The sequence below is a fragment of the Myxocyprinus asiaticus genome, chromosome 13 (genome assembly GCF_019703515.2).
Source record: "Myxocyprinus asiaticus isolate MX2 ecotype Aquarium Trade chromosome 13, UBuf_Myxa_2, whole genome shotgun sequence".
Taxonomy (NCBI): Eukaryota; Metazoa; Chordata; class Actinopteri; order Cypriniformes; family Catostomidae; genus Myxocyprinus; species Myxocyprinus asiaticus.
Window position 1 is genome coordinate 31,844,466 of NC_059356.1, and position 16,725 is coordinate 31,861,190.

The following is a 16,725-nucleotide window of genomic DNA, read 5'->3' on the forward strand; positions in this document are numbered from 1 at the left end:
ATGCTTCTCTGCCTATATGGTTATTACAGCCCTGCTTATAATTACTTTTAACAGAGCTGCTTCTCTTTTATTCTTAACTGAAGTTCTAATTGAAACATATTACTTTTTGTTTTCCTTGCTTTATATTTGTTTTCTTAGTGTTAGACCTGCAATGTTTGCTTGAGAGAAAGGATACACAAAGTTTCATTTGATTTGAATGTATCTTTAAGACTTTCAGTAAGTGAACTGATATAAATTGCAATTGCATTTGCAGACTGATCAAATTCACATACTGAATTTAATCAGCCTCATAAAATACTAATCTGAGATCACTTATGATTAAGACAGGCTTAACAAGAACTTTCAAACCAGGGTCAGAGCAAGAAATTTTAACCATGTCTTAAATAATATTATTACCTATATGGCTTGAACATTTGGTTTGGCTTTAACCTTGAATCTTGGAGGACTTACGTCATGTAAGTCTTATAGATCTTGGAAAATGGCTCTAAGAGGCATCTAATATATTGATTTCTTAGGCATTTACAGAGTGTTATCAAAAGCTCAATTGTAAAATTGAGATGATGTTTTTAAAAAGTTGGGAAGGACAGTTGACTGAACTGGATCACTGGAACATCGATAAAGTTCCACTTTTATTAGTTTCCGTTGAGCTATTCGGTGTGATTCAAGGCCACTGCACAGTCAGAGGACTAAACAAAGCACCTACTACTGCAAGCGAATTGAACTGCAACGTATCGGTTACATGAAGCGTAACCCTAGTTCCCTGAGAGGGAACGAGATGCTGCGTAATCACTATGTGGACACGTCCCGTGGGCTCAAATACCCTAAGGCGAAGGTAAACCTCATGCTTCATAAGCCAGAACACCATAACACCTCTGTTGTGGCCACAAAAGTACACAAACAACTGCTCCGAATTATGCCACTGGCTAGTGTGGTCAACATAAACTAGCGTGCCCTAAATGGGCAAAACATATGTAATCTTTCATTTTCCTCCGACTCAAATGGGGGAAGATAGAAAGACTGAAAATGTATAGTCTGCGAGTGAAAGGATATAGACACAACCTTGGGCAAATAGTCCAAGCGAGGTCTTAACACAACCCTTGAATACCCTGGTGCAAAATCCATACATAAGGGATTAATCAACAGGGCATGCAAATCATCAACCCTTTTAAATCAAATCAAATCAAATCAAATCACTTTTATTGTCACACAACCATATACACAAGTGCAATAGTGTGTGAAATTCTGATGCCAATGCCACCAGCAGGGCCGTTTTAAGAGTCAGAAATGTATCAGTAAGTGTATCCAAGGGCTCAAACGGAGCTCCTGAGAGCGCTTCTAAAACAACAGATAAATCCCATAAGGGAACGCGGACAGGAAGCACAGGTCTAAGCCTGCGTATGCCGCGCATAAAACATGAGACAAGAGAATGTCTACCGATATGGAGACTCCATTAAAAAGCATGTGCTCAGCAGCTATAGCGGCAACATACACTTTAAGCGTTGCCGGGGCAACCCCGGCTCCAAAACGCTCTTGCAAAAATTCCAACACTGTACTGATAGGGCAGTGAATTGGATCTTTGCCTCGCGCTGTACACAAAGTAGCAAATATATGCCACTTAAAAGTATAAAGCTTCCTGGTTGATGGAGCTCTAGCATTCAGAATGGTATGAACCACCGTGGGTGATAAACCATCATTCAATAAAGCGCCCTGCTGAGGGGCCATACTCATAACTTCCATAAGTCTGGTCGGGGGTGCCAAATGCTGCCCAGAGCCTGAGACAACAGGTCTGTTCTGACCGGAATCTCCCAAGGCGCTTCCTCCAGGAGAGAGACCAGTGTTGAAAACCACACTTGAGATGGCCAATACAGCGCCACAAACAGAAGCCAAACCCGATCCTCCCGAACTCTCTGCAGCACTGCATGCAGTAGACTGATCAGAGGAAATGCATAAAGATGCATTGTCAGCCACTGATGCGCCAGTGCATCGATGCCCAGCGGTGCCGGGGAGAGAAGAAAAACCAGAGGGACAGTGTGACGTCTCGCTCGAGGCGAACAAGTCCACTTCTGCTCTGCCGAACCTTATCCAGATTTATTTCACAATCTGAGGATGTAATGTCCATTCTCCGGGCATCAATCCCTGTCTGGACAGGAGATCCACCCCCAAATTCAATCAACCCGGGACATGTACGGCTCGTAGAGACAGCACATTGTTGTGCCCACAGAAGAATGTGCCATGCCAGCCTCAGCATGGCATGAGAGCACACCCCTCCCTGGCATTTGATGTAGGACCCCACTTTCCTGTTGTCCGACCAGATAAGGACATGGCTGTTCTGAATCTCTGGACAGAAATAGTCTAATGCCAGCAGCACCATAAACATCTCCAGACAGTTTATGTGCTAATATCGCCATTGGCCCATCCAAAACCCTTAGGCTGGAAGGCCCTCGTATACAGCGTCCCAACCTGTGAAGGAGGCGTCTGTCGTTATAACTCTGCGGCAGCACACCTGTCCCAACGGAGCACCCAACATCAGAAGTTGTGTCCATTTCCATGGTAACAATGTTCGGTAGCACCCACGCGTCACTTTGAAGGGACAAAATGCATGCATTAGTGGTTGGAGTCCCTTTATGGAGTTCATCCAGCACTGAAAAGTCTCGCATACAACATGCCCAGGGGAATGACAGCAGAAGCCGCAATCATGAGCCCCAAAAGCCTGTGAAATGTTCTCGCAGGGAGAACACATCCCACTTTGAACATCGCTAGATGCCGGCAGAATGTAATCTCTAGATGGCACACTTGGCTTATCTTTGGCGGCTGCCACTGAACCAGCGACACAGTGGAGGGGAAAGCCCACTCCTTTAAACCTGAGGCTAGCTGAGGAAGTTTTTATAATGGTTTTGCCTTTATTGATTCAGGCATAAAATATGGGCACCCTGAGATGCCTTCGCAGCAGGGACGCTGATAGAATAAACTCTTTCCCTGGTATTTTGAATGGGGAAAATTGTGTAAACATTGGGGGAGATGTTTATTTGGGAGAGCTGGTTTGTCACAATGGCCCCAGCTGTCACATATTCCCTGTTTTTTGTATGGACTTTTATGTTGAAATTCTGGTTTAGTTCCCTGTTCCTGTTTCCTGTTAGTTTTGTAGTCCTTTGTAGTTTCTTTTCATGATTGGTTTTCCCGAATGTTTCCCCAGGTGTTCCTCGTTCCCTTGTTTTCTTTTGTGTACTTAAGCCCTTGTTTTCCCCTGGTTTTTTGTCAGTCTTCATCTGTATTATGCTGTGCTTTGTTCCCTGTGTTTTGTTTCATTATGTTCTGAATTACCTGGTTTACCTTTATTTTATTAAAAAGGCTGCATTTAGATCCTCATTCCTCTCCTGTCTCGTCACAGAAAGACTGACCAAGAAATGGATCTAGCGGCCATCAGGATTCTGCTCCTTCAGCAAGGGGACCGTCCAGTTGAGGATCACGCCCGTGAGTTTTTAGAGCTGGCAAATACAGTGCACTATCCAGACCGCTCTCTGGTGGTTTTCTTCTGGGCTGGTCTGAATAGTGCACTGATAATATTATCTTATTCCAGCCACTCGCTCTGCTGCCAGGCTCACCGGTCTCTGCATGATCCCCTCTGCCGTGAGCAGTGTGCTTCAAACGGGGAGGGGAGAGAGAGAAAGGCTGAGGCCGTTCCTTTATTGCCTTATTCATGTGCATTCTCCCAAATTAGAGGGCAAATTATTACTTACCTTCCGATGACAAATTCGTTATACAGCATTTTGTAATCGCGATGGCTCAAGAAATTCAAGACATGCGTGGTAACTCTTTTGCACGCTTTGTTTGTCAGAAAATGGGCGCCAAGCTAGGCCTCAGAGCATGTCCAAAGCACTTTCACTAAGAAGTTCGCACTCCAATTTCTCAGACACAAAGCAGAAAAACCACAAACGGCTCCCGCACACGGAGCTCCAAATCTGCAGGCAGTGGAACTGGAGCAGGTGGGGATAACGCTTTGTGGTGAGAAATTATGAGCCTCGAAAAGTGCTACTATCTCCCTCGGATTCCTGTAATGTTTAGAAAAACATACATTAAAATTTGCTCTGAAAATGTCTACGCTGTATAACAACATCCTTACATGTTTTCCACTCAAAAGAGAGAATAATAATCCTCGCTTCGACGTGAGTCTTTGGTACAAACACGGGTTTAGACAAAATCATGCACTGATGAACAGAAAATCTGACGCGATGGCACGAAGCGAGTGCCTTTATGGAGCTCGTGATATAGCTCCCTGGGAGCGTCACTTAAGCGCCATCAGCCAATAAATTGGCTCGATTGTATAAGGGCTTCAGACCATGTGACACGGGACGTATCCCCATAGCGATTACGCAGCTCGAGTGACCTCAATAGGGAACATGTTTGAAAGATTTTCTGGAATTGACATTAAGAGCATTTGGTATTGTCATAAATCCATATTGAAATGATCCATACTGTATGACAGCAATGTAGTTGTGATATCAACAAGCCATCAAGAAGATGAGAAAACAAAGTGTGTGAGAGTTTATGACAAATGTTTAACAAAATCCTGCAATTTGTTAAAAAAAATGTTTCACCAAAAAACTAAAATTCTGTCATTTATGAATCCATATGACCTATGAGACTTTCTTTCATGGAACACAAAAGGAAATCTGACAGCATCAGTCCTCATTTACATTCATTGAATATTTTTGCCATACAATGAAAGTAAATGGTGATAGGCGATTGATCAAGATCTGGATGGTTTATGGAACAACTATTTTAATATTTTACATGAATCTGCAACTTCTTTTAACCATATGGTATTGAAAACTGTTCAGCCAAGCCTTTTAGTCAAACTCCAGAAGATACTTTATATCCCATTCTTGGAATGTCTTCTTGAAACCGGTGTAGTCAGAAATTGTTAATGTCTAAGTATGCTTTTATACTGTAGATGTTCATTCTAGCCTGCTTTCAGAACATAAATGTCTTTCTTGGATATCTTTATATAACAAGGTCTGTATTGGGGTCACCCCGATGAGAGAGGGCATGTCAATAAAATGCAGTGACAGACATGCTTTAATTGAGTCTTGACTGAGTCCGAATTAAAGTGCACATCTTGACCGAAGATTTAACAAGCTCTTGGAGAAGTTAATCCAAGGATATTGGAGGTCTTACAACTATAGAGGCTGCAAAGAAGATACAATCTGAAGAATTATGTGACCTCATTTCTCTGTCTGGTTCCATCACCAAAACTACAAACTGCAATAACCTCAGCCTGAAAGGCCAAATCAAATGCATTAAATTGTAACAAATCTATTTTAATGCAGAAAAAGATAGTTCAAGCCTTTGGTTTATCAGCATCTCTGACATGTGGGTTTGTGAATTTGACTGATTGCGAGCATTTTGAATGTAACAAATTCAGAGGTGGGTAGTAACGTGCTACATTTACTCCTTTACATTTACTTGAGTAACTTTTTGAAAAGAAAAAAAATAATTACTTTTAAAGTAGGTTTAAAAGTGGGTACTTTTTACTCTCACTCAAGTAAATTTGCTTTTATTTCTTTACAATGGGCTCCGTTCCTGTCGTTACATTACTGGGTTTAATTTTAATTAATGTGTAATTTATTGAGAGATTACTGAATGGGACTTTTACGAGAGCGGAAGTTCACACAGCTGCACGCACTGTCAAAGACTGTCACTCAAGTCATCAATGCAGCAGCATCAAACTCTTCAAAGTGAAACACTTTCTTCGTTCTGCACAGTGAAAAAATAATAGTTTTGTCATGCAGTGCCTTCATTTAACACCAAGACAAGCTGATATTTCAAGATTAAAATCTCAGCTTCATCTTAAGGCACCACGCTGAGGTAAGTTTTGGCTCTAATGTTAACACAGGCTTTTCTGTGACATGATGATGGTCATTTTCAGGGTGATTCCGTAACTGGGCTCTTATGACATCAGTTTTTAAGTGTAAATTTTTAAATCAGTTCAGCAATATATCAGTGCGCTTTGTCCCGCGTCCTGCATGTCATGAGCAGTATTTACGCATTTACTGGAAACTATTGCAGCTACTTTGGGTGGATTAACTGTATCAATCCATATAAACATCCAAGTTAAGTGTAAATGCCTTTTACTCTGCTGTTCGTGTGATTGACAACTGGAGTGCGAACAGACAGCATTTCTGCACGTGCACAGTGAGGGCCACGCAAGACATGCGCGGGCACGAGGCGATCATATGGTGAAGAGAGTGGCTGTGTCCGAAATCGTTCACTCATTCACTATTTCCTACATAGTGAATAGCAGTTAGTGCACTATATCTCAGCAGTAAGTGAACGAAATGAGTGAGTGAATTCGGACGCTGACGTATACATTGAGTGTCGGAGCTGTGGAGCTGTCGCAGAAACAACGTCACATATGCACTTTTAAAATACTTGGGCCTTAGTTGTTATTCTTATTCAGTAATATATTAATACAATACATCTTCATTCTGTTTGTCATTTTTAATATATACTGCGTGTTAATATAAAGAGTAAACACATTTTATCAAATAAAGAGTACATTTTAAAATGTATCTGTATATTTTGTCTCTCTATATGTTATGTTATTTTAATCAAGTAATGATTTGTCAAAAAGTAATTTAATATATTCAGCATGAAATAAATTGCAGGAGTGGAGGAAGCAGTAAACTCCCAGCACGTACGTCTTCCCCTTGGTGGATTGTGGGCAATTAACCACTGTCCAGTGTACATCAAATGTACACTCGAAATTAGAGTGCATTGTGGGTAAGAGTGAGTGAACAAAATTAGGGAACGAGCGGCTCACTCAGAATTCAGTCCTAGACTCCTAAAAAAACGGCGGACACTCAAAATAGTGCACTATATAGTGGATGGGGCGGTTTCAGACACAGCAAGTGTTCCACGACCAGGGATGGTGCCCTACGCAGTCTGCGTACTCTGCATTTAGAGATCGCCAGTACTGCTGTACAGAACTAATGATCTAAATTCTCTGTACAATGGAAACTGTAACTACACTGAAATAAGAATCCATGCAGGACTTTAAAAGCTATGAAATAGCTAAAGTAGGCATTAATAAAGCATTATCTTGCTTTGGTTTATATTTCAGCATTATATATAATGTCCTTATGGGACATTTTCACGTTTTCACCGTAATAATTAATAGAAATGTTTCCAAACCTTTCTTTCCAAACCTGACCTGACTTGAGCCCTTAAAGGGATAGTTCACCCAAAAATTAAAATTCTCATTATTTACTCACCCTCATGCCACCCCAAATGTGTATGACTTTCTTTCATCTGCTGAACTCAAATGAAGATTTTTAGAAGAATTTCTCAGCTCTGTAGGTCCATAGAATGCAAGTGAATGGGTGGCAACATTTTAAAGATAAACAAAATCATATAAGTCAGCATAAAAGTAATCCATAAGAGTCCAGGGGTTAAATCAGTATCTTCAGATGTGGTAGGTGTTGGTGAGAAACGGATCACCTTCACATTCTTCTTGTGTTTTTGGTGATTCACGTTCACAGCAAAAAAATAACAAATATTGAGCTAAACTATTCTTCTAAAAATCTTAATTTGTGTTCTGCAGAAGAAAGGAAATCATACACATCTGGGATAGCATGAGGGTGAGTAAATGATGAGAGAATTTTCATTTTTGGGTGAACTATCCCTTTAAAGTGATAGCTCAGCCATAATTTAATATTCGGTCAACATTTCCCTACCCTCATATTGTTCCAAACCAGTGTGACACTTTGTATTATGTGGAACACAAAATATTTTAGACAGAATGTTAGGGACTGACAGTCTCAGTCACCATTCACTTTCAAAATATGGAGAAAAAAAAACTTTCACTGAAAGTAAATAGTGACTCAGGCAAACATTCTGTCTAATATCTCCTTATTGTGTTGCATGGAAGAAAGAATGTCATACGGGTTTGGAACAACATGATGGTGAATGATGACAGAATTTCAATTAATAATAATAATTCTGTAATACATGTTAAATGTGTATTATGTAACGGAATATAGGGGAGTAAACATCTATTATGTCATTTGTGAAAGTAATGAGTTACTCACTACATGAGTACTCTTTTAATGGGATACTTTCTTACTCTTACTCAAACAATTATATATGTTAGTACTTTTACTTCTACTTGAGTAATTATTTTACTTGAGTACAGTTTTTGGCTACTCTACCCACCTCTGAACAAATTAGAGCCATGCTTCAAGAAAATCATTCTTGCTATCTTTGCCAGGCGGACTTACTGTAAACATCCAGAATTATTTACGATTTTAGATTTACGGTTTGAAAACAGCTGGAGACTGTCAGAATGCTTAATATAAAACTTAAAAAAGTAAAAATATATATTACTAAATGAGTCCCAAATCACGAGCTTGTGAAACATTGTTATTTTTAAATACTTTTGCTTCCACTTATTTAACTAAGGCTAGATTTAACACAACATTTCAAGTGATCCACTTAAATGATGGGCAAGATATTTCTATAAGCTTGATTGGTCAAACCACCCCTATGCCTTACATAACTGTATAAAATACAATAAATATATATGTCTAAACGCATATGGGTCTTGACCTACAGAAGTTCGGAGCAATCATCGCTCTTTAATTTTACAGGATCTGGACTCCAATCACTGTAAAATCTCCAGCCACAAAGTGAAAAAACAAAAAAATAAAACTACAAACTACAAAGGAGGCAACTATTTGCATTTGAGGAATTGTTTTATGTAACGTGTCACAGCACAGATGTTCAAAAAGAAATCAAAGAGCACCATAGTCGTCCTTGCAGCTGTATGAAAATACAGTTGTGCTCAAAAGTTTGCATACCCTTGGAGAATTGGTAATATATGTACTATTTTTAAAGAAAACATGAGTGAGCAGGCAAAACACATTTCTTTTATTTCTTATTGGATTCATATTCAACTGTAGGTTATAACAGAATGGCACAATCATAAAACAAACATGGGTTTTTCATTGTATCCTGAACAATTCTTCTGGCAGTTGTGGCTGAAATCTTTCTTGGTCTACCTGACCTTGGCTCGATATCAAGAGATCCCCAAATTTTCCACTTCTTAATAATTGATTGAACAGTACTGACTGGCATTTTCAAGGCTTTTGATATCTTTTTATATCTTTTTCCATCTTTATAAAGTTCCATTACCTTGTTACGCAGATCTTTTGACAGTTCTTGCAATTTAAAAAGCCACAGGTGTGGGAAATTAACCTTTAATTGTCATTTAAACCTGTGTGTGTCACCTTGTGTGTCTGTAACAAGGCCAAACATTCAAGGGTATGTAAACTTTTGATCAGGACCATTTGGGTGATTTCTGTTATCATTATGATTTAAAAAGGAGCCAAACAACTATGTGATAATAAATGGCTTCATATGATTACTATCCTTAAAAAAAAGACAGTGTTTTTGCATGATCAGTCATATTTTCAAAATCAATGCCAAAATTTCACAATTTCTGCCAGGGTACGCAAACTTTTGAGCACAACTATAAATCCTTGAAAGAAATCTATCTCATAGAAGACAGACATGACATTTCATGTAAAATGCAAATTTCATAAAAAGATTAGTAAAACTGTCTCAAATTTTTTAAATTAAAAAAATGAATTACAAATATTAATTGTTTTCTACTTTAGTCAAGATATGGGGATTTTTATATCTAATTCGTTGGATAAAGCAGTGTGCTATATAATCAAGATTAAGACATACATCGCTCAATCCTAATATCCATCATATGTCAGATTTTAGGTTATTTTAAAGCTTCAGTCTCATAACTGGTGTTTTAAGCTAGGTCATAAAGAACCTAAAAGGACTCGTGTAAATTATTCAGATGTTTGTTACTTTAACTGAATAACTGGGGATAATCAATCACAGAAACCAAAATACGAACTTCAGCTATGGAATGATTGAATTTTAGCCAGATATGAGATCCAGCCAGATATGAGATCCAGCCTTTTACATTAGAGGTCCATGATCCAAATTATGAAAGCAATATTATTAAAAAACTCTTCAAGCCCAGTGTCAACTTGAATGGACAATATAATGGATATATATATATATATATATATATATATTAGTGCATGAGTCATATAGGGCTTCTATGATACTTTAATTGAATGCCCCCATCCTAATTGACTTTTATAATATGGAAAAGAATGGCCATGATATTCTTCAAAAATTCACCTTTTGTGTTCTACAAAAGAAAGAAAGTCATATGGGTTCTGAACAAAATTGGTTAAGTTATAACACAATTTTCATTTTTGGAAGAACTATTATCGAGTGCAGGGAACTTAAAGGTGCACTCAGTAATTTTTTCCCCATTAAAAAAGTTTTACTCAAAGAAATCAATTGTAATTTTGAAACATATGTATAAAATCATGTCCACTCACATGAGATGAAGACTCTAGTCATATTAGTAACCTTATAAAATCTGTTTTATTCTACATGGAGCAGGGGCGCCCTCATGGGGGCTGCCATTTTAGAGTCACGTGACCAGCTGAATACTACTCGCTTAATCTCAGTAACCATCTTGTAATTGGACACTTTCACTCTTGGGTTAAATTAATCATGGCTGATTGTGATTGTGAATAGAGAATTTCTACAATGGCATCTGTAACTGAAAACTATTGATTTTGAATGATGCTACATCCACACCACTAGGTGTCACTGTTCTAGTTGCTGCCAGCGCACTGCAAGAGTCTGTGTTTGTAGCTTGCTAGCCTGCTTAGCATTGCTTATTCTTGCTTATTCACATTCATCGTTTTATCCTTTGCCATTTTACCACATGCTTCGGGTTTTTCCGCTTTTCTACTGTTTCAACTGCATGTATTTTACCATGTGCACGTGTTTCACTCATTTTTTCCTTTCTTTTTTCCCGCTTGTCTACATCTCACATCTCAACTGCCTGCATTTGTTTTCTCCACTGTGTTTTACATGGATTATTGCATAAATCTCAAACATCTGCTGATTAGGAACCACATCGAACCACATCGATCTCAAACCCTCGCCGCTCAAGAACAACCACAACAACAAACAACTGCGGTAAGTCATGGCATCCACTCATGTTTTTTCTTCCTGCATTGCATGCCACATCTTTACTATAGCTTCTTCCGTCAGCAGTGAGGGATTCACATGTGATAAATGTAAAGAATTAGTCAGGCCCAGGTCAGGAAGCAGACAAAATGGTTAATCTGAACATCTGCTGGCTGCCTTGAGACGTCACACAGGTCACATAAATTACAACACATAGAGACTGTATCACCTAGATATCATATAGAGACTGTGTCTGTTCCCTGAACTACCAAACACAAAACTCTCACTAAATAATTTAGAAAAAAATTTGATTAAGTTCAAACTTGAAAAAAGAAAAATAAATTATTGTAGATAAACATCATATAAAGGTAGGGCTACTAAACATTAGATCTCTTTCTACCAAAGCACTAATTGTAAATGAAATTATTACAGATCATAGTTTGGATGTGCTCTGTTTGATTGAAACCTGGCTTAAACCGAATGAATATATTAGTTTAAATGAATCTACTCCCCCAGGTTATTGTTATAAACATGAGCCTCATCTGAAGGGTCGAAGAGGTGGTGTTACTACAATTTACAGTGAAGTTTTTGGTGTTACTCAGAGAACAGGATATATGTTTAAGTCTTTTGAACTAATAATGCTTAATGTGACACCGTCAGATATAAATAAAAAAAATTCTGTCGTCTTTTGCCCTTGCTACAGTATATAGGCCATACTCTGATTTCCTTGGTGAATTTGCTTATTTTCTATCAGATCTAGCAGTTAATGTACAGTAGATAGAGTTTAATTGTTGGTGACTTCAACATTCACATAGATAATGAAAATGACACATTGGGATTAGCATTTATCAATGTTCTCAACTCTCTTGGACTCAGACAAAATGTGACAGGACCAACTCATCACCATAATCATATGCTAGATTTAATTCTGTCATATGGAGTTGATGTTGATACTATAGAAATTCTACCGCAGAGCGATGACATCTCAGATCATTACCTCGTTTCTTGTTTGCTGTGATCAGCTAATGTCATTCAAACTACACCACGTTATTGTTCAGGTAGAACTATTCTTTGGACCACTAAGGATAGCTTCACTAATAATCTTCCAGAATTGTCTCACATACTCAGTAAGCCAAAAAGTCTAGAAGAACTTGATGTAATAACAGAAAATATAAATACAGTCTTCTCTAGCACTCTTGATATTGTCACCCCTCTTTGATTAAAGAAAAAAGCCCTGTACCACGGTACAATGATCACACTCATGCTCTCAAGAGAGCGGTTCGGAAAATGTAGCGCAAGTGGAAGAATACAAAATTAGATGTATTTCCCGGTGCATGGCAGAATAGTGTCTGTAGCTACAGACAGGCACTAAAAGCTGCCAGGTCAGCATATTTTAGCAACTCATAGAAAATAACCACAACAATCCTAGCTGTTTATTCAGTACTGTGGCTAAATTGGTTAGGAATAAAGCACTGACTGAACTAGAGATTCTGTCACAGCACAATAGTAATGACTTCATGAATTTCTTTACTGATAAAATTTAAATAATCAGAAATAAAATTGGAATTATGCAATCAACTTTCACAGCACCTCATAAAACAAATTTTCCACATGAGCAACTTCAATCCTCCACTGTCATAGGTCATGAAGAGCTAACAAAACTTTCAAAAAATCAAAAGCCACAACATGTATGTTAAATCCAATACCAACTAAGCTCTTAAAAGAGGTATTCCCTGTAATCTCAGAACCTCTTCTTAATATTATTAATTCCTCGCTATCCTTGGGACATGTCCCAAGAAACTTTAAAATGGCAGTTATCAAACCGCTTATTAAGAAGCCACAGCTTGATCCTGGAGAATTGGCTAATTATAAACCGAACAATGTTTCAAAGAAATGTTTCAAATCAAACATTTATGTCAAAAATACTAGAAAATGTAGTGTCCTCCCAACTATGTTCATTGCTACAAAGAAATGGTATATATGAACAATTTCAGTCAGGATTTAGGCCCCATCACAGTACAGAGTTCCACTTATTAGACACTTATTAGAGTTACATATGACTTGCTCTTATCACTTGATCGCAGCTGCACTTCTCTTCTAGTGCTTTTAGAACTTAGTGCTGCCTTCGACACAATCGATCACGACTTTCTCTTGAATAGGCTGGAGAATTATGCTGGCATTTGTGGACTTGCATTAGCATGGTTTAGGTCCTATTTATGAGACCGCTACCACTTTGTATGTGTAAACAAGGAAATGTCAAATCAACCAAAGTTAAGTATGGAGTGCAACAGGGATCAGTTTTAGGGCCTCTGCTTTTCTCCTTATACATGCTTCCCCTGGGAGATATTATCAGGAATCATGGAATAAGTTTCCACTGTTATGCCAACGATACCCAAATTCACAATTCTCCAAATTAGCAGTGTATCAATGAAATCAAAGATTGGATGGCCAGAAATTTCTTTCTACTCAATTCCGACAAAACAGAGGTACTAATGATTGGACCAAAAACCTCTAAAAAGAAGCCGCTAACATATAATTTGTCTCTCGATGGATGCACTGTTTACTTCGTCTTCTACAGCGAAGAACTTAGGTGTTATATTTGATATCAATCTGTCCTTTGAAAATCAAATTTCCAATGTTTGTAGAACAGCATTCTTCCACCTCAGAAATATTGCTAAATTACAACACATGCTCTCTGTTGCTGATGTTGAAAAACTAATTCATGTTTTCATGACCTCAAGACTAGATTATTGTAATGCATTACTGGGAGGATGTCCAGAAAGTTCAATAAATAAACTTCAATTGGTTCAAAATGCAGCTGCCGGAGTGCTGACTACAACCAAGAAATATGATCATATTAGCCCAATTTTATTGTTGTTACATTGGCTACCTGTTAAATTTAATATTAATTTGACAGTTTTGTTAACTACATACAAAGCTTTGAATGGTCTAGCTCCATAGTAATTAAGTGACCTTCTGACATGCTATTTTCCATCACATAAATTATGATCACAACATTCTGGCTTGTTAATAATTCCAAGAATATCAAAATCCACAAAAGGAGGTAGATCCTTTTCATATTTGGCTCCGAAACTAAGGAATAGTCTCCCTAACACTGTTCGGGATACAGACACACTCAGTTTAAGTCTAGACAAAAGACTCATCTATTTAGCCAGGCATACACCTAATTTATCCACCAACTCACAATTAGGCTGCTTCAGTTAGGTCTGCTGAAACCAGAAACATCTATCATGATCTATAACTCTGCATTAAATTGAATGGCATCTACGCTAATATTATTCTATTTGTTTCCATGTCAGGATTCATATCCCGAGGTTACCAGAGCTGGCCAGATCCAGCTCCGTTCCTGCTTGGTGTCTGACTCCACTGCTACATGTCGCTGAGTGATGATGACAAACAACAGCCGGTGCTAGCCAGACATCACTTCAATCTTTTGTCTTCAGAGGATGAACTAATGGCAACTCCAACTGTAAGACATTGGATACTTTATATGCCACTGCCTGAACCTTGGATTTAGGATGGACCCCACCAAACCTAACCAAAATGACCTGCCGTTTGAACTGCGATGCACCTCGTTGATCTCTACCTGCATCACCTTTGTCTATTGATGGACTACACTCTTGAAATGGAATACATAGACTATAATTTAATTGCCAACAAAAGCCTTCATCAGCCAACGAACAATGCATCTATGCATTAACATCTGCAGTTAATCCAGGATGGACTTCAAATACATTAGTCATTAATCTTAAATTTCATTAAAAAAAAATCTTCTTTTTTTTTAACACTGGACCTTAACACTTACTTAATTTACAAATTTTAAACCATGACTTGCACTGCACACAAATAACTAATATTGGCTTTATATTCATGATATTTTGCCAGAGGGGAACTGGCTCCCACAGTGAGCCTGGTTTTTCCCATGGTTATTTTTCTCCATTAACCAACAGCTTATGGAGCTTTGTGTTCCTTGCCACAGTCGCCTTCAGCTTGCTCACAGGGGTTCTAAATACAATTATTATTAAATTATTACATTTTTATACACAATTTACAAACATATTTAATCAGACTACACAATGATCACTCTAAGAGTTTATAGATATTATGGTTTCATTTTTTTTTTTTTTTTTTTTTTTAAATGCATGATCTCCTGTAAAGCTGCTTTGAAACGATGTGTGTTGTGAAAAGTGCTATACAAATATAAATTACTTGACTGTAGCGAGAATTTTTTTTTTTACAAATTTGCCATTATTCCTGTTCCTACATATATGTACAAATTCAAGCCAGTGGGCCCATAACCATGGTAGTTGGGGTAGCGAACAGGGTTTTGGGAGGAAACAGCTGAAAAAAATCTCTTCATCATCTCTGTGTTTGCGGCTTAAGCGGCATGTTTGTGTACATGACAGGCTCTTGAAGGGGTGGGTTAAAATCTGACTAAAAACTTTTGACTATTGGCAAAACTGTCGAGCAGCTTTGCATGTGTCAGTAGAGATGAGTCAGTCATTTCAGTGGAAGAGCAAGTTATTACATTTTGAATAAAGATTACAATGACAATAATAAATATGCATGGATGAATTTTTCACAATAAAACCAGTAACATACATTTTTAAAAAAGTAAATAGGGTCCATTTTGATTTTATGCTGACATTGAATGTGAAATACAACACCAGACAGTAATTCAGACTTGGAAGTGTTAAAGAAGTGTTCTGGTTGACTGAGAGAGATCATCATTTTCAATTACAGTGCAGGGTGAGAAGGGACATACATTACACAATCTTACAGTGTTTCAAACAGCTGTGCTTGGGATTAACAGAATAAAAGGGAGATGGAACAGAGATTAAGTGGTCTCCCTTATTCACAACTTCAAGACCATCTTTGCAGTGTTGTCAATAGATTACAACCGTTTGAAATGATGGTGATGAGAGAGAGTTCCTGGTGATACTGAACAGTCATCCTTGAGATGAGCTCCAAATAAATTGCTACAAATATCGATACAAATTAGAAAATTCAACATAGAGCACATCCAGACAACATCTAGGAAGATGTTTTTGTCAATATTTTACAGTTTTGTTATTCTTTTTTTTTATTTATACAGTTGTGCTCAAAAGTTTGCATACCCTAGCAGAAATTGTGAAATTTTGGCATTGATTTTGATTGATGTCTTTTAAGGATAGTGATCATATGAAACCATTTATTATCACATAGTTGTTTGGCTCCTTTTTAAATCATAATGATAACAGAAATCACCCAAATGGCCCTGATCAAAAGTTTACATACCCTTGAATGTTTGGCCTTGTTACAGACACACAAGGTGACACACACAGGTTTAAATGGCAATTAAAGGTTAATTTTCCACACCTGTGGCTTTTTAAATTGCAATTAGTATCTGTGTATAAATAGTCAATGAGTTTGTTAGCTCTCATGTGGATGCACTGAGTAGGCTAGATACAGAGCCATGGGGAGCAGAAAAGAACTGTCAAAAGACCTGCGTAACAAGGTAATGGAACTTTATAAAGATGGAAAAGGATAAAAAAAGATATCCAAAGCCTTGAAAATGCCAGTCAGTACTGTTCAATCACTTATTAAGAAGTGGATAATTTGGGGATCTCTTGATACCAAGCCAAGGTCAGACAG